At 52.1% G+C, this 23,330-nt stretch overlaps 1 pseudogene; it reads left to right on the top strand.

Annotated features, from left to right (window-relative positions):
* The window catches only part of LOC119114209 (kinesin-like protein KIF19), a 39,307-nt pseudogene that overhangs the window by 9,607 nt on the left and 6,370 nt on the right, over window positions 1-23,330 (top strand).

Below are 23,330 nucleotides of genomic sequence, written 5' to 3'. Positions count from 1 at the left end.
GCAAAGATAAGCGTGGAGATCGTGAACACATTGCTTCCATGAAATCTAATGCGCTGTTAGAAATGTAAAATGTCAGGTCGGTTTTCTCACAACTAATTACTGGTTGAAATGACGTTGGCTGCATGGGCCACTGTGCATGGTAGCAGTGCCGGTGATAGCAAAAAGCGATAGTGTGTTTTCGTGTCTTTAAAACCTCTGATATAAATTTTTATAGGTGTATCCATTTTTCACAGAGCGAGATCATATGTGGGGTTAAACGCACGCTGGGGACACGCAGCACGTGATCGGAATATTTCATTAGAACTATCAGAGCACGGAGCAGAGATTCAAATAATTGAAAAGAATCGAACCAGTCGATAGCGTGGCAGTGACGTGGTAGCGTGGCATGATAGCATTATAAGAAACCAATGGGTTGCGTGCATTCGAGGACATCAGTTACAGACACTGCCTATAAAAACATACTTGGAGATCCGTACCCGCTGGTCATGCTGTGGAAGCCGTACGTTATGCTTTTAGCGGCGTTGAGGACGGTTTCAAATATTTTAATTTGAAGTGTTCAAGAGGAGAGAGGAAAAAGACCTGCCCAGGTAACGGTGCAGCGTTTTACACGGATTGCCGCTTACCACCTTTGTCAATGGATCACCATACATACGTAACGCTCCACCATACATTACTTGCTGCGTCAACGCGCGGTCAAATAAAACGCTGCACGTGATCAATTTTGCTCTGACAAGAGGATTAGGAAAAGATGATTCGTGAAGCACTCCGTTGCATTTTTACCAAAAGAGTCCCATCATTTGTCCCATTTGTCCCATCAAGTGTCCCATCATTAACATTTGTCCCATCCAGGAGAGAAAAAAGATGACAATAGATGCTACATCTCACCACGTGCTGTCACCAGGTTTGGAAAGACGCTTCACCAAGTTTAGAAGGCCAAAAGTGTTTCGTTAAATCGTACTAAGCTGTGCAAGCTTCTCTTCAATGACCATCATTTGGAACGTCTGGAAAGAAATAATGCCGTAGACGGCCGCCACGTGGAAGACACCGAGGTTTCAGGTGCACTATATTTGATGACCGCCCATCGCCATCACCGCGCCTCAACTCCTCGTGGACGATGACAGGGAAACAACGAAACCTCGGAATTGGACAGAATAGACCTAGAACTAAACAGAGCGGAAACAGACAGAGCAGAGACTAAAATTAGCAATACAAAATGAATACCAAAATAGCATGGATTGACTAACACTAAATTAGACCTAAAGATAACCGCAAACTAAGTGACTCAACAAACGAGAAGCAAGCACTAAATCAAACTAGAAATGCAAACGGTACACCGACTACAATACATCGGCGTACCCAGAAGATGCGCTAGTTTTTAGAAACCGTACATCTTATCATTTTGAAACATTCTCCAATCGATTGAGCATGGTAAAAAAATCGAGTGGTGAAAAAACGCGTTGAGAAGTGAAGGGTTTGCACTGATCGGAGCAATAGGCCCTGATACATGGGTTATTTGTCAGCGGTAAATTTTTATTTTTTGAAAATCATTGACGTTGAACCAGACCTAAGGTCACCATATTGGCAATTTCCTCTGGGAACCATGTATGGGAGATGGAGGGGCGAAGGTTTCGTGCCTATTGGAGAAATTGGCTAGGAGATCCGAGATGTCCGCTTTTCCCCTTGCGTTTTAAGATGTTTTACCTCAGGTTAGGTCACTTTATTCCAACCCACGTTCACTTTGTTATGCTGAATCAATCAATTGGTGAGGGTTTCAAGATGGTTTAAATAAAGTGGATTAACGTTCTCTGAGGACAGGCATGTCTCTGGGCATGCCGGATTGTAGTCCCTGTCGCTTATCCCGGTCGTGTTAACTGCGCTGGTATACTGTCCCGCCAAACACTGCTACAAACCCAGCGGCGCAGTATACCTACCAGCCAGGGACGACGCGCCAGCATCCGCATGTTCTTGGGTGGTCTACGCGCCCTCTTGGTGGGAAGTTTTAGCGACGGCGCCGTGTCGGTGCCGCTGATCGGCCGCGTCTTAAAATAATTGATCGGTGCACGCAGCTCTCAAATTTACTGGGGTCTAATGACCCTCGTGCAACCTAACGAAAAGTCCTTGACAGATGGGTCGAGACCGCGGATCTCTCAATGTCTTGAAACCTCGACCGCTTGATATGCTTCGCTTGACCTCTGTCGCATGCTATACCTCACGAGACTGATGGCGGCGGGCTGAAGGTCTTAGGAATCGGAAACACATTAAGAGTGTGACTCATCACGTGCCCATGTTCGAAATTGGACTCCTGCGCCGGAAAAAGAACGCATACTCGCAACTTCACATACACATCAAAAACGGTTGGTCTTCCACATCACTGCACGCTGTTGACGAGGCTGATCAGAAGTTCCATCAAGTGGATTAGGCCAAAAGTGTTCCATTGGATCTTCCCCAGTTCTGCAAGCTCCTCTGCAATGGCCATCGCGTTGGAAAACGCCATCCAGGCTGTGTTAACTGCGCTGGTATACTGTCCCGCTGCGCATCCCAGGGCTTGCGGCACAGTATACCTACCTGACAGACTAATCGCTCCATCGGCTTATCTTTTCACATGCCATCAGCGCCGTAGTAAAATGTCGAGTCTTTGAGGCGACCTCGCCGTGTGCCTTAGTGAGAAGCTTTGGCGCCGGCGTCTTGCCAGTGCCGTTCCTGGGATGTGTTTTTAGATGCATGCTCGATGTACGCAACTTGCAAGGTCACGGAGGTATCTGTGCCCTCATGCAAAAACAGGAAAAGAGTCCCTACCGGGCTGGTCCAGTACGGATCTCTCACATGCCATAAAACCTCAATTACTCACTACACCTCGTTTGTCCTTTGCTGCTGTAGATTCCGCAACTCAAGTCTTTTGAATTATACCATTCAGAGTAGCTGTGCAACGGCGTGAATAGGGACTTCAGCTGACGTCTGCTTTTCCAGGCTGCTGAAGGACGCCCTCTCGGGCAACTGTCGGACAGTCATGATCGCGCACATCAGTCCAGCCATGGCGCAGAGAGACGAGACGTTCAACACGCTGGTGTACGCCGACAGAGCCAAGAACATCTCCAACAAGGTCGTGTCTAACCGAGCTCGTTTTGAAAGCAGCCCCCTTCGCCGCAGCATGCTAGTTGCATTGGGTGTCGGGTCATACGGTGTCTGGTGCTGTGCCAAGCCGCAAATCGCAAGGGAAATTGGAAATTTCTCCGGGCAATGTGCTCACGGTCTGAGAATATTTGGATTGCAGACAGATACCAGTGATGGCATCCCTTAGTTGAATGCAAACGTAGTGGCGCTCTGTGTTTTTGCACCCGTGGCGCCAAATGTTCTGGGCGCTGGCATGCAAAAGTATTTTTGCGTCGTTTCTTTCCTTGTAATTCACAAAAGGTCATATCCAGGGGCGGCGCTACCAGGAGGGCGAGGGAAAGCCGCTCCTATGACTTGTGCCAAAGGGTAAATAGATCTTTCTGGCCCACTTGACATTGCCGGAGGTCCCATCATGCAGACTCGTCGTCGTCCTTGGGACTTGACGACACACTGAGGCAACATGGCGTCGCCAGCCTCTCACCCTGGCAGAAAGGGCGGGCACCACGGAGAATGAAACCCCGTACCTTCAGTTTCCTAAACCATCATGCAGACATGGAGCCACGCATGGGAAATATTTGAAAACAATATTGTATCAAATCAAAGGAACATTAGGAAATATTGCATCAAAATAAAAGGAACCGCGGGGACATAGAGATCTACAGCACCGCCATAAATTGCCAACATCAGGCCATAATGGTTGACAGGTGGCTCCAAATGATCCAAAGGCAGCACATCAAATGCGTAGAAGGCCTCGTGAAAACACAGGAAGTCACGGCCGCCCAAGAGAAGGCCAAGATGGGAGATAGACTGACCACGAGGAGGTCTTTTCAGTCACATATACGCGATCAAGAGGCCCTTATGGAAAAGCGGGCGAAGTCTAAAGGACAAAATATAGATACGGTGGGGGATAGGAGGCCACAGATCTGCTTACGAAGCAGAAAGATCTGCCTACGAGGCTTTTAGATGTGCTCACTCCTCTTGAAAAAGTTGGTGGCGCTGTTCCCGGTTGTTTGTTTCTAAATTTTATCAAAGTGGTTGGGGTTGTCCCCCTTTGCGTCCCAATCCACCGGCGTTAGTTTTGCACACCTCTGCGATGAAGAAAACAAAGCAGGAGTGCGGAATACCACATATTTTCTGCCAGCATCTTGACCTTGACCTTGACCTTGACCGTTAACCTTCACCACTGACCGTCACTGCTTAGCCCTACCGTGATCGCAGCGGCCGACGTCAGGCGGGTCACAGCTGCGTCAGGCCTTATTGTCGCTCTGACCCATGGCGATCAGTGACTCTGGCTAATCGCTCCCCGTGCGCAGGTCAAGAGGAACGTGCTCGACGTTACGCATCAGGTGTCGCAGTACCAGAACATTATCGCCGAACTGAAAAACGAGATCGGCAGGCTGAAGGGGAAGATGGACTCTCGCGTAAGTGTGTCAGCGTCCTTCATCCGGCTTTCAATTCGTGGCTCTGTGGTTACACCTTAGGGAGAAACGAGCGTATAGTCGTCGTTCACGGCCGAACGGGGCATGGTTGTATATCCTTTCGATGCTGCCAGCAGGTGCCGTACGTGTTGACATGTCCTTGATTCAGTTCCCATCGTGGTGGACATGGACTGATGCCGTGGATCGGCGATTGAATGGTCCGAGCGATCGCAAATCTCGCTGCAAGTTTTGAAATAAGTGGACTGCTAAAGGAAGAAATGAACAGCTTACCAAAAACGAGAACAAGTTTTCATCTGCCCTTATACGGTTGTTTTCATCAAGCATTCCACTGGGTGCTAAATGTCATGCACAATTCAGGAAATACAAACGGCTGATATTTCCATTTTAGAGCTGGGGACACTTCAATCAGCCATATGTATCTTTTATGTCTTTTATTACCTATAGCACGACCCTACAGCGAGTCGCTCAACTCACACCCTGCTGATACCGGCGCAATTTCATCGAGCTCCCGCCTGTATCGTGGTGTAACCTGAGCACAATCCCCAACAGCGCGGTCACACAAGTCTCTGCATGACATTCCACTGAGGTATTGTTATTGCAACAGAACTGTTGCGGTCGGCCTCGTGCTCTGAATGCGCTATTAATACCGAGAGATATTTGCAGCCACTCAATGTAGGGCTAGTGATGAGTGGTGGCTGCACCGTATCGGAACTCGGTGTGGAAAAACATCATCGATTCCGCCCAAGTGTTTGTTTTTTCGCCGTGTGCCCGCAGCGAAATAACCAGAGGCAAAAGTTTTGAACTAATGACTGAAGACCTATGTGTGCACTGCAGAGCGTGAGGATAATGACAGGCACTCAAACCTGATGCGGGAAAAACAGCGGGCTAGAATTTATTCCGTGCGCTGCGTACCATTCGTCGCTGCTCGTGGCTGTGACGAATGTTTGGCGGGTGTCATGGCAGGAAAGTTTCGACCAGAATTGAATTGTGCATCGCATTGACTGTGAGACAGGGATTCGACTTCGATAGATCCTTCCCTGGCAATTCTCCATAGCATGAGCGAATGCCGAATAGAAGCCACGGATAGTGGACATAGCTTCCAGAATTCACTATGTGATGGCAAGTACTTGCAAGGTGTGTTGCTACTACCGGTGCTACATTTCCTTTTTCGTCTGTCGGTGCGGAAATCAAGTGATTCTACGATGCACGGGCAACTGTGCGTAAGCAATTCCGATCAGCTTCTCATATTTATACTTACGCCTTATTGGGGCATGCTGCTGCGTCCGTGTGATGTGATGGCTCAGGCTCCAAGCGTCAAAAGCATTAAAACGTTGACGACACCGTGCCAGGGAGAGGTTTACATATGCGGCTCCAGCTTAAATGACATAGCTGGCATGGCCAGGATGTGGCAGCTGGCACACAACGCACGCTAGACAGTACAGCAACATGGCTCACAGCTAGGAAAGCGTTCCGGTGTTGTCAAGCAGCCAACTAGATAGTTGAAGTGTTTCCCCCGCGACGACTTGTCGTCGAAATAACAAAACAAAATAAAAATAATGAAACAGAAAGTAGAAGAAATAAAGAAGAAAGTCAAAGAAAAAAAGGAAGAAAAAGTTCTGAGCAACACAGATGCATTTCATGACGAGGCTCTCTGATTGGTCAATTCGTTCGTCCTGATTGGTCGGTTTGCCCTGAGCATGTCACACATCCCAATGCTGCCCGTGACGTCACAAGCCGGCACACGCCAGCAGCGGGGCCTGCCCGCTGCTGCTGACGCCCGGAGCGCAGCGGGAACTCCCCCGTGACGTCACAAGCCAGCACACGCCAGCAGCGGGGCCCGTCGGCTGATGCTGACGTCTGGAGCGCGGCGGTGACGGCGTATTCCGCCCGCGCAGGAGAACGAGCCAGACCTGACCTCGCAGCCGCGCAGCCACGAGCAGGAGGAGGAGCTGCGCCGCCTGCGCAACGAGCTGGTTGAATCGTTCAAGGAGCAGATGGAGCACAGGTGGGCACCGTCCGCCGGCGGCGGCGGAGTCGGCTGGGACGCCCATGGCAGGCCTCCCAGCCGGTAGGTGGATAATAAAGGGTAGCTGACGGCTTGGAACCGGTTAATGAAAATCATGAATGGCCAAGGGGTAATCTATACTTGATATTACATTACAGATAGGTAATTTGATTCCTTTCGGTTTTATTTACAGCACGACAATAATTATTCAGTCACCAATCATTATTTACTTGTTCATTAATTTCTTCATAATCAACTACCTATCAACGCATATTTCTAATTATTATCTATTATAAAAAATTATTGGTGACCTGGTCGCCAGGTGATTGTATCGCTCGCCAAATTTCCATTACCATTACTTGTTGGTGTCGACCGGAATGTTGCATGGAGGCGTACAACCGCACGTGTAACTTTTGGTCCTGCCTCTGACCGGCAAACTTCCGGACCAGGAAACAGCTCATGGAGGTCGACAACGTGCTGCTGTGGTTGGCGATGGAGTTCGAGAAGCAGACGACGCTGATCAACGAGCTGGAGCAGGTCCGGGCCATCCACGGCGGCAAGCGGTCCGGAGCGGGGGAGGAGAAGGCGACGCGGGACCAGCACGAGACCGAGCACCGCCAGAAAGGTCGGCTGACTCAGCGTCGCCCTAATCGGTGGGCCAGTGATGCCTCAGCGGTGTCTGTCAGAGGGCGTGGGTTCAAGACGCGACAGAGTCAGACTTTTGTCACTTGTGTCGGTGATCATCTGCGTGCGGCGTTACCACAAGCGTTTGCGCAGGCTGACGTTAACCACACGTTCAACATGTCTGGGGGTACAATTTCGCAAAATGAGCCGGGGAGAATGGGCCTGAACAGAACAAATGACGAAACTTACCTCGAAAGTACGCCCACAAATGGGTTAGTCCATAGGTATGGCCCACCGTCCTCCGCCTCCCAAGAAAAACAGCGTTCACCGTCGTCACCGTTGTCAGGGCGATTCACGCCATTCAAACGACTGATCCGACGTGTGGAATGTGGGCAGGCTCCGATGACGAAATGTCGGAGGAGATGGCGCAGGCCTGGGACGACCTGCACTACATCCAGGAGGAAGAGCAAAGGTCAGCCGATCACAGACGGATGGCAGAGGCCTGTAGGCGCCGCGCTTTGAAGGCAAAACTGGCTCTGATGACCGAGCTGACAGATCGCCCCGCAAGGCGATAAAACTGGCATGGAGGCATAAAGCGGTCACCGAGCTTTTGACTTCTGGACTGAGTGCCTTCGGTGACAATGGCTTATCGGTACCTGTGCAGTCTGCGCAGAGGACTTCGATGACAGCGTACAATTATTCCCAGGTACCAGGGCATCCGCAAGAATGTGGAAGCCGACCTCGCGGAGTTGAAAGGAAAGGCAAGCAGAATGGAAGAGGTGGGTGTGCTGCTACGATGGTCGCAATACTGTTTCCGACGCCACTTTTAGTCAATTCCTACCATTTTCACAGCACAAAGTACCCGTTGGCTGCCTGACATTTTTGCGCCGCTTGAAAGCACTCGTCAAATAGAGGCTCGTACGATTATTGCCGCACAGATAATGAAGAGCAGCATCCCGTCGATTCACGTCACCAAAGCCGTCATTCCTCCCGCCCCCTCCCCTCCCAGACGTCTCAGCGGCAGCTGTGGGCTCCCGACACCGTCGCCCCCTCCCCTCCCCTGCACCTGCTCCAGCCCGGTGCCGGCGGGCGGGCGGCGGGCGATGAATTCGGCAGGCCGCGCCCGCCATGGTTGAACTACACAGTATTGACCGGGCGGGTCTAGGCCAGGTAACGGTCTCCACGCGACAGCGGCACACGGCAGCGATTTAACGGCGCCCGCAGCCATTACCTGATTGTTATGGTCGCCGTCGCTCGGGACGCTTTCGTCGCTTGGAGCTGAGGGCTGGACTCGGCTGGGGATGGGGCGCCTCCTGGAAGGTCGCATGGGGCTCCGGGGGACTCGAGCTGAGCGGTCGCCTCGACCTAAGGGCTCGCCTAGAGCTGGAGGCCACCTCGAGATGGGGAGGATGTCACCTAGAAATGGGGGAGGGTCACCTTGAGCTGGGGGAAGGGTCACCTCGAGCTAGGCGAGGGGACGCTTTGAACTGAGGGTCACCGCGAGGTGAGGGCTCGCCTTGAGCTGGGGGTCACTTCGAGCTGTGGAGAAGTCACCTTGAGTTGAGAGGTCACCTGGAGCTGGGCGCCCAACTCTAGCTCGGGGCATCACCTCGAGCTGGGGGAGGGGGAGGGGCACAGTGAGGTACAGATCAGGGATCTTCCTGGGGTGTGAAGGCAAGACGTGAAGGCATGCGAATGTGAAGGCAATCTCTGGCTGAGATACTATCTCGAGCTGAGATGCTATCTCCGGCTGAGATACTATCTTGAGCTGAAATACTATCTCGAGCTGAGATGCTATCTCGAGCTTACATTACCAAGTCTAGCTGCGGGTTTTCTCGGGCTCTGGCTGAGCTATATGGCAGCGCAGCACGCATATCTGTCATTTCCGGCTCACAACGAGCGGATCGGCGCCATATGGGCGCTGAGCCGGACTTGTGAGTCGTGGAACCGAGCCGACTTAGACTCGGACCTTGTGACGTGACTCCAGTGGATTCGGGGCTCAGACTGAGATTCAAGACAACAGGACTCGGACTCGGACGTGGACTCTCGAGCTCAGACCCACGTCTGCTCCGCGCTCGTTTGTTTTGCGTGCGTGCGCTAGCGCTGACCCGGAACCGCAGGGTCTGTCGCACGCTCGTCTGCTTCGTGGTCAGCAGACTGGTGCTGGACTCAGCTCTCCGTGGCCTTTACAGGCGCTGCCGGAGAAGATATCCACTGACGAGCAGCGGGAGCTGCTGGAGCTGCTGCTCAAAACCCACGAGCTGGAAATAGAGAACGTAAGTAGCCGTGGATCAGCCCAGCTCTGGTGACATTACTTCACAATGTGCAGTAACGCCACCGGATGTGAAGTAAAGCCACGAGCTGGAAATAGAGAACGTGAGTAGCTGTGGATCAGCCCAGCTCCGGTGGCATTACCATCAGTGTGAAGTGACGCCACCGGATGTGAAGTAAAGCCACGAGCTGGAAATAGAGAACGTGAGTAGCTGTGAATCAGCCCAGCTCCGGTGACATGACCTATCAGTGTGAAGTGACGCCACCGGATGTGAAGTGAAGCCACGAGCTGGAAATAGAGAACGTGAGTAGCTGTGGATCAGCCCAGCTCCGGTGGCATTACCTATCAGTGTGAAGTAACGCCACCGGATGTGAAGTGATGCCACGATTTGGAAATAGCGAATGCGGGTGGCACTGAACCGGCCCAGCTTCGGTGTCGCCACTTTACAGGTCTGGTCTGGTGGTCTTTACAGGTCACAGGTCTGGTCTGGTGGTCTTTACAGGTCACAGGTCTGGCGACTGAGACTGTGAGTCGCAGAGGGCCAAAATATGCCCACACTTGACACAACCGAAATAGAACAGTTACAGGTTAGGGTGCAAATGGCAAATTATTACTCGGAACCCGGTGGCTAACGAAAGTCTAAAAGTTGAGCATCAGGATTATCAGCGTAAAATTGTCGCGGGATACTCCAAACCTTTTCATGGGATGGATTTGCGGGCACCACCGTCCAAGCTTATTATTGCCTGTTGCGTGAGCCCTAACCCCGCCAATTGATCGTCAAGGCGAAGCCTTAACGTGCCACAATGCTCGGCATGGTCCGACCTGCCCTCTGACACCACATGACCTTAGCTGCGGATGGCCGCTGGCCATGTTGGTCAGAGGCAAACAGTTTGCTTGTTTGCTCACCGGCAATGTTTTGGCTCGCGTCCAATGCAACACGAAACTAATTAAACAAAGAAAAACTGAAAATTGCTCCCAGAGCGACGGCGTGCCCAACTGTTTGAGCGGTTGTCATGGAACTTGGCGCAACTGGGCTGGCGCGTGGCGTACCGCTATATGCCACACATTATGAATAATATACGGTGCACGGTCGTGTGTACTTACACCTTGCAATCTGTGAGTGTAACAGTGCTGTGACCGCGCAGCACAGTTCAAAGCCACCGGGTAGGTAACAATGGCAGCAACTGGTACCAGGCAGAGGTCCCTGTTGACTTGACACGGTCAGGATCTTGCTGCGGTCTAAGCCCAACTTTTATAGGATTAGAATTATATGAAGACCACTAAACACCATTCACACCCTGCGGACTGGCCGCAAAATCCGCTGCAGATGTTGTAGTCAGCTGTTCACGCTGGAGGTACCCCTTCTAGCTCTTCTTACCCGCGCTTTGCGGACCTGCGGACTCAACTTCGGTACCTCTGGTCCACAACAGCGATTGCAGAACTTGCAGCGGATTCCGCGGCCCGTTCGCATGGTGTAAACAGGCCTTGACTCACCATCCGCGCAATCTTTTGGTGGCAGGTCTAAAAATAAAACACTGCAGCTGCGCCTTGCGGGATCCGACTGGTGGATGCGTTGTGTTTGCTTTTATTTCGCACACGCCTCAGTGAAAACAAGGAGCCGCTTGCGTGAAACAAGCAATAACGTCTCCGCTGCTAAACTAAGTGGCAACGGCGGCCCGGTAAGTGAATCGGTAACAGTATTTTGATCCTGTGTGTCATAGCACATTTCATCGGCGTCCGCCGACTTGGCCGATTCAGCGAATACATCCGACGCTAGTGTCCTGCATCCCACGCATACGCTGCGGCGGGCTGTGAACTGGCCAACAATGCCCGACACGTGCGAGTTTTCACGAAGCGCCTTCGCCGTAGCCGACGCTGGCGCGAAGTCATGGCATAACACCCATAACTAAAAACCGGTGTTGGTCCGGGAGCTGCCGTGCTGTCCCTGACAACGTTCCGGGCTTTGAAAGCCAGCGTCTGTCATGCTTGCAGTGTTTCTGCGACGGTCGTTTCGACAGGCTGGCTCCCTCCCATGCAGTGCAGTCGGCAGCAACGTGCAGGAGGTCCTGCGGCTCTATTGATCGAGCGTGCAGCATTTTGCAGCAACCCAATCTCTGTCATTTTACTAATGCTACTCGAGCGATGAATCATGCAAAGAATAAAGGCCACGAGTTCTGACTTGCTGGCTTCGTACAATAATTTTTATGTGATTTGCGAAGACCATCCTGAAAACTTTTTGAAAATACTCAAGCTTAGTATTGTTTAAACATTTTCTAGATTGTAGTATTCTATGATTTAATTGCAATCATTTATTTACACGAACAGCGTACCATTAACAATTTACAACGCATGTCATTCTCGCATAACTCGTCGTATATTAGCCAAGGAGGCATTTTTGCCCCTGTTAGTGAGCATTGGCCTTTACCGTGCACTCCTTCTTAAACTACGTCTTAAAACAAGGAAGGTATTGTGCTGGCCAGACAAGTAAGTTGCATGCCATTATTTTCACTTGTCTTCGTTGTAAAATGTTTTCAAGGTACGAAAAATTGTGAAGTAACAAAGTACATTGCAGCCTAGTTAAGTCGCGTGTGGATAAAGGGGCTCTCGAAGTTTATTAATAACACGTTTTCGCTTGAAAGTACTTGAGCTCGTGCATGTGGGGAGCATGTCAACAGCTTTGGCGTATGAGCCTGTCAGAAAATGATGGAGTCAGGTTTGGCAGGATGCAGTTCTCCCTCCAGTATACACAACGTCACCCATGGACCAAGAAAACATACCGTGAGGAGAAAACATACCGTGTGGAGAAAACCTACCGTGAGGAGAAAACACACCGTGAATAGAAAACATACCGTGAGGAGAAAACATACCGTGTGAAGAACGCATACTGTGATGAGAAAGCATACCGTGTCAAGAAAGCATACCGTGAGGAGAAAGCATACCGTGAGGAGAAAACATGCCGTGTGGAGAAAACATACCGTGTGGAGAAAGCATACCGTGTGGAGAAAACATACTGTGTGGAGAAAGCACACCGTGTGGAGAAAGCACACCGTGTGGAGAAAACATACCGTGAGGAGAAAACATACCGTGAGGAGAAAACACACCGTGTGGAGAAAACATACCGTGAGGAGAAAACATACCGTGAGGAGGAAGCATACCGTGAGGAGAAAGCATACCGTGAGGAGAAAACACACCGTGAGGAGAAAGCATACCGTGAGGAGAAAGCATACCGCGAGGAGAAAACAAACCGTGTGGAGAAAACAAACCGTGTGGAGAAAACATACCGTGTGGAGAAAGCATATCGTGTGGAGAAAACATACCGTGAGGAAAAAACATGCCATGTGACGGTCATTTGCTCATGGCTATAATTGGCATGCGGTGTTAAATGGCCGTTATCTGTGTAAGTAGATTAACACCACTTAACTTCAAGCACGAGGAGTCCTGTGGTCATGAACACCAGGCTTTTGATCAGCTCCTTAAGGGCACGACCTCCGCACTGATGGTCTCACCCGTGTCATGTTAGTGGTGTCCACATGTGGAAGGGGTCATCGATCCACTCCTCATTTCCACATGACATGAGCCATCAGTCCGTTGATGGTCGCTGCGGTGGGCACGGATGATCAACTGAGGAACTTTGCCCTCAGAAAAAGGTCCGGAAGCACTGTTTTCAGCATTGCAACGGAATAACAGTTCAGTTCTCGTATCAACAGGACATGGGCTTTCAGAGCAGCTGTTGCATCCACAGAGTCACGGATCACTAGTCCAGTGGTCACGTCCTTAAGGAGCAGGTCAAACCGGGTCACAAGGATGTAGGAGCTTTCCCCAAAATTGGGTGGGCCAAGCCCCTTTTCAGGTCAATAATTTCCACACAGCGCATGGAGTCGCCTTTAAATTCCCACGAAAGGAAGTGAAACGCGGCCCCTGTACCCTGCTTTCCCGCTAGTCAGCGTTTCTCTGGAAAGAAAAGTACTTTATGAAAACATAATTCCTGCTCTTTGAAGGGCACTATTGGCCTTGTTTTTGGTAATCTTAGGTCCTCAAATTCTGCTGCAGACATCGAAAGTGATAAAATACGCTCGTCATTCACGGCGAAGTGGAGGTCATGGCAGTCGACCTACAGCGCCACGCAAATACTGCAGAGAATGATTACTTTCAATCAAATGCGTTAACGCAAGCCTATGATTACAGATCCCAAGCCTTTTAGCGGCCAATAATACTACACGTATATTGGGATAGGGGGAGATTCCGTGAGCTACGACAAACTATAATTCGGAAGCCTACTCACTGCATTCCATTGCGGCGTTTTCGCCTATTTCGGCGTCACCGCCACGGCCCGGTGGTGACGAATCGTACGCGCCCCCCCCCCCCCCGTACCTTCCCCTCCCCGTCAGCTGAACACGCACCTTTGCAGAACTCCTGGCGGGGGAGGGAGCCGCGGTATCTGGCCACGTCACGTTTGCAGGCTGCAATAATAGCTCATTCGCCGCCGCCACCGCCGGATCGATCAGCCCCAACCACGGCCGCTGTCTCGGCCTCCTTGAAACACTGACCAGCGGGGCGATGGTCACTGCGCACGGGCCGCGGCCGGCGAGCCGCGCCAGATTGTCCGTCATCACGCTCGTCGACTGTGGCAACGCTTGGGACTCCGACCCCGAACAGTCGGCTTCTCAAGGTCGAGTCATGGTGCGCTGCTAAAGGTCGAGTCATGGTGCGCTGCTAAAGGTCGAGGCATGGTGCGCTGCTAAAGGTCGAGGCATGGTGCGCTGCTAAAGGTCGAGGCATGGTGCGCTGCTAAAGGTCGAGGCATGGTGCGCTGCTAAAGGTCGAGGCATGGTGCGCTGCTAAAGGTCGAGTCATGGTGCGCTGCTAAAGGTCGAGGCATGGTGCGCTGCTAAAGGTCGAGTCATGGTGCGCTGCTAAAGGTCGAGGCATGGTGCGCTGCTAAAGGTCGAGGCATGGTGCGCTGCTAAAGGTCGAGGCATGGTGCGCTGCTAAAGGTCGAGGCATGGTGCGCTGCTAAAGGTCGATGCATGGTGCGCTGCTAGCCGTGATTTGCACGCACAGTTGACAGCTTCAGGCTGCTTTTTCGTGTTGGACGGGTGCACACACAGTTCTTTAGAGCGCTGTTGCATGCTTTAGTTTTTACGTCACTACCGATCACGACGCTGAATGTTTCCGTACGGAACAGGGGCCCAGAACCTGGACGGGTGCACACACAGTTCTTTAGAGCGCTATTGCATGTTTTAGTTTTTACGTCACTACCGATCACGACTCTGAATGTTTCCGTACGGGACAGGGGCCCAGAATCTGTAGGGGCTGCCACAAAGCTGTTATGCATTACACATGTACTGCTATTGTTGTCTGAGGAGAGCCAGGCCGCCTAGGATATTCAGCCCCGGCGCCAGCAGCCGCGCATCATGTTGCACGAGCGGCCATGCACCATGCACAATCACGAATTTTCCCACAGCCTGGTGAATAATACCGCGGTCATAGCACTCGAGGTCGCACGCTTTATACCTGCCATGCACTGCACAGGTCACGGAATAAATGTCAATGGAATCGTCGCGAGGGTTTACGAATGGTAATGACCTCAGTCATTCCAGTCTGCGTCAAGTGAATGGGCTAATGGCGTCACCAGCCGGTAATGGCTCAGCGACCTGAACTGATCAGCAGGTAATGACTCAGCGACCTTAACTGACCAGCAGGTAATGGCTCAGCGACCTGAACTGACCAGCAGTTTGTGCTGCTAACTGGATCTCGACGGCTGGCGCGGTACAAAAAAAGATCAACAGATTCTTCATCATTTTAGGAGGGTTCTCAAGTCGTTTATTCGGTCGCAAGAGAGATATTTCCCCGTAGTATCGAAATCAGAATTCGTGCTCGATTTAGCCTCATGCGTCAAAACCTCACCAATCTGCGTATCACACAAGTATTCCAGCCTGCTGACTAAATTAAACCCCGCCTTTTGATAACACAGTAATCAGGCAATCCATGAGCTATTCTCATTATTCAGCGTCATGTCACAGCCGACAGCGTTAAGTTTTCCCCTAAATTGGGGCGAGGGAGGCCGATGAGGTCATGGTACAGTCTGCGGCCACTCGAGGCCAAGAACGCCGTCACTTAAGTGACTCTGTCTGCTGCACATAGATGAGTGGTAATGCTGTGAGGGGCTCAGCTTCGGACTCGGCGCCGTCGCCGCGTACCAAACACAAATCGGCGTTTGAACGTCTGTTCAATGTGGCGCTCTTGGCAGGAATCGAACTCACGAGGCATGCCCACTGAACACACGCTGAAGGTATACGCGAAAAACCTCAACGCGAGACATGGCCGGTGTGCTGATGAACGCCACACGAACTTTAGGGATCACTCAAGGATTCCATGCATTAAACACAGAACCATTGAAGGGTTTATTTTTGCGCTGGCACCAACACCCACCCACGTCGATTATCAAGCGTGAAAAAAATAGTTCATTCTGATGCACATCGCTGGACGCCCTATGCGATTCGGTGTTTCGCATTTCGCTTCTGCTTTGCTTGTCCCTAGCCTCCACTTATCCGAAGCGCCAGCGCCAGCGGCAGCCGTGTATAGGACCATCCCAGGGGCTGTAAAAGACCGGGACCTCGCACACTGTCGGCATGATCAATGAAATTGTGACCTTTCAGGCTTGCACGGCTAGCGCCGCGATGCTATGTCCCCACAGCATGACGGGCAGTCGGGGCACTAGGCTCCCAATGGCAGACAAGCAGTGCTCTAGTTATACATTGAGGGGCCTCCATGTGTTCGCACCGACGGAGGGCAGGGTCCTAGGTCAGCGCAGTCCGACAGTCCGGACTGAAGGTCCACACCGACGGGCAGTCAGAGCCCAGGTCCAGAAAGATGGACAGTGTGCTCTATCGGTCTGCACTGACGGACTGCCAGAGCTCTAGGTTCACAACGGCGGGAAGCCAGAGTTCCAGGTCCTCTTTGACGGGCAGTCAGCGCTCTTGGTCCACACTGACGGGCACTCGGAGCTCTTGGTCCACACTGACGGGCACTCAGAACTCTTGGTCCACACTGACGGGCACTCAGAACTTTAGGTCCATACTGACGGACAGTCAGAGCCCTAAACCCACAATGACCGGCAGTCAGAGCTTTAGGTCCATGCTGGCGGACACTCAGAGCTCTAGGTCCACACTGGCTGGCAGTCAGAGCTTTAGGTCCATACTGACGGACACTCAGAGCTCTAGGTCCACACTAACGGGAACTCAGAGCTCTCGATGCACACTGACGGAGTCAGGGCCTTGGGTCCTCAACGATGAACTGTCGAAGAGCTACCAGCTCCCTGCCAGCCAGCGTCGCCTCGCCGCTGTGAAATGAGCATCGCTGCGGTCAAAGGCCTGAAGAGTGGAGGCCTACCGACAGAGACGTCCAAATGTACGTTCCTCAGTGACCTGAGGTCGTAGAGTCGGTCAGATTTTCGACGATCAGGCAAGCCATCCTTCACAAGCCCATGTGAGCTGGGTAAGCTTGTTTCGAGTTGGATGCTTGCGCTGCGGGACGTCTAGTTACCTGCGGTCGCCACGCGCCGGGCGCCAGTCAGGTACTTTTCCACGGAACCACTGAACCGACCACTGGATGGCGCCAAACGGCGTGACGTCACAAGTTCGCTTGTCGACACCACGCTGTGTGTCGCAGCTAGTGGCGTACCTGAGGCAGAGGGGGTCGGGGGGGAGGAGGATTTGGAGGCCATACCCCTGGAGGCATGGAGAGCCTCGTGGCTGAAGGTTCTGCCGTTTTTTGGCTGAGTGGCATCCCGTGGGGCTCCTAAAATAAACAACATCCCGGCGCCAAGGCCGGGACAACACCCCGAGGCCTGAAAACATCATCCCGACCGGAAGAGCTTCCAAGTAAAAAAACGCGGTCATCCATGGACGAAGACGAGCCTCCTGGCTGGAAGGACCGCCTACGATCTGGTTTGGTCCTTTTTGAGCGAAATCTTGGCTGCGCCACTGATTAGACGGGATAGCGTGGTCCGGGGCAGTGTCATTGGTTCTCAAGCCGACGATGGGCGATAAACGCAGCCGGACAGGCGAGCTAATGCTACTTTTAGACAGTTTTAAGTTAACGATTTAATCAAAACCCTTTTGATTGGATGAATTTCTGGAACCCATGCCGACCTTCAGCAGTCTTTGAGCGTGAGTCCTATTTTCACGATCCGATCGTGAAATTCCAGGTCAACGGCAGAACTTTGTGGCGAATGCTTACCGTGCCGCAATGCTTGGCACGGCCCATCCTGCCCTGTGACGTCACCTGAACCTTAGTGCGGCTGCTGCCACTGGCCACAAACCATCCCGCCAGGAGCAAACAGTGAGTGCCTGGAGCCATTCGAACCCGCGCTGTCATAGCTGGGCCCGTCAGAGCCGAGCGCTCTGACCAACTGAGCTATCAGGACGGATGCAGTTGTAAGGAGAAGCGCTACTGGTGAGCAGGCAGACGCCCGACGCTGTGCAATGGCTGGGCATGTGGGCTGGTGTCAGAGGTGTGGTCTCGCGAGAACAGTTGGGGGCTCTGCCCGAGATTGAGCTGATTGTGGTATCCACAGATGCTGATTCCGCCCCGGATTTGAGGCATTCTGTGTCGCGTCCCGAGCAAATTTAAAGGTCGGCTATAAGTCACATGCTTCCATTTGTACTTGTCAACTTAAGTATCATGCAGGATAAGATGGGTAGTTAGCAATTGGAAAGTGAGCTTTGCATGTTAAATTTGCATTTCTTTTGATTGTATTTACTGTTTGCGGTGCTCACAATTTCGCATGGGCGTGCTTTCTTAACGGAGGAGGACCTGTCGTGCGAGAGTCCTCCTACAAGTCTGGGGTGCTCCCCTGTGAGTTTGGGAGATACAAGGCACAGGTTGAGGGTCTCGAGCTTCCCCATTCCCAACTCAATACGATGATATATTCATTGATGGCGTGGCGTTGGGTTTCATCGGTCACATTGACCTCGTCTTGGCTGTGTGGCTGCGATTACGTGCAGCCAAGGTGTATTTACAACATATTCCAGAAATGCTTGTTTCAGGATGTTCCTGAAAAATTTATCGCATGTCCATTGATCTGGCACAAACGCGTGCATTTCTACGCTCGGAAGATTTCAACAAATCACCTAAACGCTTCGGAAACGTGCCTGAGCCAGTTAGATTTACCAGTTGATTATTTGGAAAGATCAGTCACTCCTGGTTTGCCTGAAGAGGCTCACATGTACATACATTCATTACACGTCAGTTGGTTCGGCCTCCAATACACCGCGTGCGGTGTACTTTAGCAAAAACAACAGATAGCCGGTCACGCGAGATCACGTGACAGCAATGTTCTTCGTGACGACATAAAACTGGCGGGCGCTCGCCTGACGCCGCATTGAACGAATGACCATCGGTTTCCATGGCCATCGGTGAATAACAGAGTGTCTGTGCACCAGGAAGGCAACATTCATAGCACGGTATCTTCACGCTGTGCCTGGTGTGCTGCTTTGGTTGGGTATGCAGGGACTTTGGTGGCGAAAAGACACGTTGGCCGGTAGTACGCGTGTCGGCATCCGCAACTTATGCCGGTGACAACCAAAGCCAAGCATATATATATATATATATATATATATATATATATATATATATATATATATATATATATATATATATATATATATATATATATATATATATACATATACCTACATATGTATATAGACTCTGCTACAGGTGCTGCAGGTGTATATACGCATACATATTTATATACATACGCTAATTCTGGTGCGAGGCCAGTAGTGCGCTTTAGGAAGTAGCACATCTCTGGTGTGTCCCGTACTAGGATCAGTTACCGTCGCCGGCGTCAGATGATAACGTCGGGCCGTCTCTGGTTTTAGGAGGAATGTCTGGAGACCTTCACCGCATCGCAACGGGCACGACAAAAACATTTTAAAAATTCAGTCGTCTCTAGAGTCGAATAACGGAGTTTGAGTGAACAATTATTTCCATTTCTTATACAGTTTAATTTTCCTGACACCATTATTGCGATATATTACATTACGCACGCTTTTTTGATGTTTGATTAACGCCGGTGTTCCTTCTAAAATCAGCGCCTGCGTCGCCATCGCCTCCGCTGTGGTCTCAAGGCGTCATATTCTGCCGCAGATGGAAATCCGCAGCAATCAGCTGATCAAGGACCACGAGCTGCGGCGGCGGGACCTCATGATCCTGCGCTACGACCGACAGAGGGCGCTGTGTGACGAGATCATCAGCCGACAGCGGGACTTCATACAAGGTCAGCAAAGGTCAAACTTGTGTTACCAGAGCCAACAACGCGACTTCATTTAAAGTCAGCAAAGGTCAAACTTGTGATGCCAGACCATTATCCAGCAGCGGGACTTCATGCAAGGTCAGCGAACGCCAACCATGTGTCACGAGCATTGTCCGACGTCGGGACTTCATTCAAGGTCAGCGAAGGTCAAACCATTGTGACCAGATCATTGAGCAACAGAAGGACTTCATGAAAAGTCAACGAGGGTGAAACGTTTATTCCCAGAGCGTTAGCCAACAGCAATGCTTCGTGCAAGGTCAGTTAAGGTCAAACAGAACTGACGGGGTCATCTGCCGACAGCAGGGCTTGATGCAATCTCAATAGCAACAGCAGCTGCGTGCGACCAGCGGAGGCCGAGCAGACGACAATTATCTTATAGACAAGACAATAGTATTAGCCTTATTCCTGGGAAAAACCAGGAGAATAGAGATATAGTTGGGCTGATATTTTGGCAACATGCCGTTCTCGAAACAATAGCAGAAGTGATAATTATCAATTATCACAAATTATTAGTTAGATACACAGATAGACAATTATCTTGTAGTGGTAACCGGCTGCATGCAGACACAGGACAATATGATCCATTATTGGATGATGCTCTCTCCTATGCCGCCAGATATTGAGTCGGGCCGGAGCCCGAATGGCGGCGACATGCCTCCGGAGCTGCAGAAGATGTACTCGCTCTACCAGCAGGAGCTGCAGGGACCCAGCGCGCAGAGGGATCAGCGCTTTCTCAACGGACTGAACGAGGTCATGCGGGTAGGTCGCCAGCGGTCACTCAGAGAGGTCACGGGGTCGCCTTGGGTCATCAGAACGAGCCCCGGCGCTGTGGTGGTTGGTTGTCCGGGTTGTGCCGGAGCGAGTGACAGTCGCCGCCGGACTGAGAGATACCCTCGCTGGTGCTCGACCCCCACTCACCTGACACGAGTAGCGCCTGATGACTCACCCTCCACGCCTGATGACTCATCTCTCCACGCCTGATGACTCATCTATCAACGCCTGATGACTCATCTCTCCACGCCTGATGACTTACCTATCCACACCTGATGACTCACTTGTCCACGCCTGATGACTCGTCTCTCCACGCGTGATGACTCACTCCTTCCTGCCAGCACCTTTACCACGAGCGGCCGTGTCATGCACCTGCATGACACGATAAGGATCCACCAGCACGATGTTACACCCCACGTTTAGCAAACGGGCAAAGTTGCCAGGAAGTGTGAGTGCTCGGGTACGCTGTGAGTACTCGGGTACGGGGATGCGGTACGGGCAGCCTCAGTGCACTGGTTATGCGTAGCGAGGCGTCGAACCACATCGCCGAAGTTACGGACAATTGTGTGAGTAACTTTGGAAGAAAAGGCATGAATCACACGGGTGTTCCCTTCAGAAGTAGCATGATGCTCGTAGGTCCATCAGGGATGAGGTCGTAAGGGCAGGCCTCCAAAGAAACGAGCTGATACACGCAGCGTCTCTAGCAGTATGCATGACTTTGCCCGATGAGTGGAAGCGTTTTGGTAGGTGTTCATGCAGGGTCGAGGCCTCCCGTGTGAATTCTTGGTATTGAAGTTCCATGATGCAGATATAATGCGAAGCAGTGGTCCGGAGCAGAGCTTATGTGTGAATAAGTGTAATAAGCTGAGTAATATAAATGAACGTGAAACTGAACGTAAAGAGATGTGTTGCCAACATTGTGATTTAGAAATACCAGAGAGGAAAACTGTCCAAGATGTAGACATTTGACAATCCCTTTTCCACGGATGTGACTCGGCATCGTAACGCATGGGTACCAGTGCTTGACCTATGACGTGTTCACGCTGCTTATCAGCCTTGTGCCTGGACGCCTATTCGTCTGTCTGTCTGTGTATGTAACTCGGCGTTGTATATTTGCTGCGCTCTGCGACTGCGATGACCGCCTCCGGGCGCCCCTGACACGGCTGTCGTCTCCGTGCGTCCCTGACACGGCTGTCGCCTCCGGGCGCCCCTGACACGGCTGTCGCCTCCGGGCGCCCCTGACACGGCTGTCGCCTCCGGACGCTCCTGACACGGCTGTCGCCTCCGGGCGTCCCTGACACGGCTGTCGCCTCCAGGCGCCCCTGACACGGCTGTCGCCTTTGGGTTTTCCTGATACGGCTGTGGTGACCGCCTCCGGATGCCCCTGACACAGCTGTGATGACCGCCTCAGGGCGCCCCTGACACGGCTGTGATGACCGCCTCCGGATGCCCCTGACACAGCTGTGATGACCGCCTCCGGATGCCCCTGACACGGCTGTGATGACCGCCTCCGGATGCCCCTGACACAGCTGTGGTGACCGCCTCCGGATGCCCCTGACACGGCTGTGGTGACCGCCTCAGGGCGTCCCTGACACGGCTGCGGTGACCGCCTCCGGATGCCCCTGACACAGCTGCGGTGACCGCCGCCTCCGGGCGCCCCTGACACGGCTGTCGCCTTTGGGTGTTCCTAATACGGCTGTGGTGACCGCCTCCGGACGTCCCTCACACGGCTGCCGCCTGCCCGCAGTCGCCATCCACGCTCTCCATGATGAGCAGCGTCAACCAGGACGGCGGGCGTCTGCCGCCGATCGGCACCGACCGGTCAGTGACGTCACTGGGAACCGCGCGTCGCGTCGCTGCCGCTCCGTGCCGTTTTAGGCGTTGGCTTGTGTGTGCTCCGGTGGGAATTGACAGCGCTAGGGTTCGATGAAATGACGTATGTGGTGGCCTACCGACTGCATCATATCTACTCTGCATGCTGTCCGGATGGCAGGCCCCTATCTAGGTGACATCGATGCCTGACAAGCGTCACACGACACATAACGATGGTACTTGATGCGCGGTGACAACAGTATGCGCCGTCCTCAGGGACGAGAAGCTATTCCAGCACCTGGGGCGAAGGAGCAGCGTGGACTTTGACAACAAGCGGCCGCAGACGCCGCTAAGCCTGCGCAGTCCGAACAGGTGAGCGTCGTCATGCAGATGAGTGCAGTCTTGTGTCGCAAAGGCCGCTCTTACGACAGCACCTGCGGGAATCTTACAACGCGCTCGGCCTTAGGCGGACTGTTTCGCGAAGTTTGTTGCGAAGATGTAGGACCGCTTACACGTAGGTGGTTGAGTAGAATGCGTCGTTGCATTTTGCGTGCTCGCTCACGCACTGGGACAGCAGCCCACAGCATAATATCTTTCGAAGAAGGACCCTTTCCCTGTTCATCACCATCTTTAACTGGCAAAATTGCACAGTAACAAGTGAAACGATGGGTACTCTAAAAGGTGGGTACTCTAAAAGTAGTGTTTGGCGGATTGTATCGCTCTCCTAAGGGAATGCTCGCTCCGCCTGAACGCAGAAGCAAGAAGTGATGTACACGTACCGACACTAAGTCCAGATTTAATCAATTTTCGGGATGCTGCATTCATATACGCTCTAAATTGACAAATATAACGTTATATTAACTTCAAGCAGTCTGTGTATGACGCCTTTCAATCTTCAACCCCTTCGTCTGGTTACGCACTGGTTACGCAGTGTTAAACAAGCAATGTCACGTTCGCTTGGCCCCTGCTTGAGCT

The sequence above is a fragment of the Pollicipes pollicipes genome, unplaced genomic scaffold (assembly GCF_011947565.3).
Source record: "Pollicipes pollicipes isolate AB1234 unplaced genomic scaffold, Ppol_2.1 Scaffold_7262;HRSCAF=8765_pilon_pilon_pilon, whole genome shotgun sequence".
NCBI lineage: Eukaryota > Metazoa > Arthropoda > Thecostraca > Pollicipedomorpha > Pollicipedidae > Pollicipes > Pollicipes pollicipes.
The sequence above is the reverse complement of the archived record's forward strand: the minus strand, read 5'-3'. Positions and strand labels throughout refer to the sequence as shown.